The sequence below is a fragment of the Tamandua tetradactyla genome, chromosome 23 (assembly GCF_023851605.1).
Source record: "Tamandua tetradactyla isolate mTamTet1 chromosome 23, mTamTet1.pri, whole genome shotgun sequence".
Classification (NCBI taxonomy): Eukaryota; Metazoa; Chordata; class Mammalia; order Pilosa; family Myrmecophagidae; genus Tamandua; species Tamandua tetradactyla.
Genome location: NC_135349.1, coordinates 19,231,255 through 19,232,841, shown reverse-complemented (window position 1 = coordinate 19,232,841; position 1,587 = coordinate 19,231,255).

The window sequence follows — 1,587 nt, the reverse complement described above, 5'->3', positions numbered from 1 at the left end:
TGTCCTGTGATTCTCTCTCCTGCTGCTGTGGTCCTGGGGATCTTTATGAAATACCAAGGAACCCCCACAATCAAGGTAAACAACTAGTTTCTGAGTTACATCGTACTCACCTTACTCATCCTGTGCTCCCACTGCTCCTTGGTCTTCACTGGCCATCCCAATATGACCACTTGTATCCTTTGAAATGGAGATTTGTACTTGGAATTAAATTTGGAATTGTATTTTTAAAAATACTTTTATTGAGAATTCTTCATACACATACAATCCACATGTGGTGTATGATCAGTGGATCACACTATCATCACAAAGTGTTGTATTCATCACCATGATCACTTTTAGAACATTTGTATCACTTCAGAAAAAGACATAAGAAAAAGAAAAAATGTCAGGCATCCCATACCCCTCACACCTCCCTCTCACTGACAATTAGTATTTTAATCTACCCATTTTTTTTACCCTGAGATCCAGCATTTACATCTTTGATTCATTCTGACTTAAATTTTTGAACAAGGTCTGAAATATGGATCCTCTTTCATTCTTTTGTATATGGATATCCAATTTTCTAAATACCATTTATTGAGAGATTGCACTGCCCAAGTGGTCGTCAAGTTGGTTGCTTATCAGAGATCAATTGTCCATAGATGAGACATTCAAATTAATTTAATTGTTTAGTATATCTATCTTTATGCCAGTATCAGGCTGTCTTGACCACTGTGGCTTCATAATATACTTTAAAGTCAAGTAGTGTGATGCCTCGCACTTCATTTTTTTTCTCAGGATATTTTAACTATTCAGGGCACTCTGCCTTATGCAATAAATTTGATTATTGGTTTTTCTGTTTCTAAAAAGTAAGTTGTTGGGATTTTAATTAGTATTGCACTGAATCTATAAATAAATTTGGGTAGAACTGACACCTCAACTGTATTTAATATTCCAATCCATGTCCATTTCATCTGTGTTGTCTAGTTTATTAGTCTATAGTTGCTCATAGTATACATTCATTACCTCCTTTATTTCTGAGGGGTCAGTGACTATGTAGCCTCTTCCATTTCTGATTTTATTTATGTGCATCCTCTCTCTCTCTCTCTCTCTCTGTCAGACTAGCTTAGGGTCCATTGATTTTATTAATTTTTTCAAAGAACCAACTTCTAGTTTGGTTGACTTTCTCAATTGTCTTCTTATTCTCAATTTCATTTATTTTGTTCTTCTATTTTTATTTCTCTTCTTTATTTGCTTTGGGGTTAATTTACTGCTCTTTTTTCATTCTTCCAAATGAACAGCTAATTTCTTGTTTTTTTGGTCTTTCTTTTTTTTTGTTATAGACATTTAAGACAATATCTTTTCCTCTCAACACTGCCTTTGCAGCATCCCACAGACTTTGATATGTTGTGTTTTCATTTACATTTGCCTTGAGATTTTTGCTGATTTCTCTTGTAATTTCTTTCTTTTCCCACTGGTCATCTAAGAGTTGGAAAGATTTGATTAGATTATCTCCATGAATATGTGACATGCACAATTGTGGGTGTGCTCTTCTAATTAAATGGAGATGTGACTCCACCCATTCTGGGTGGGTCTTGATTAGTTTGC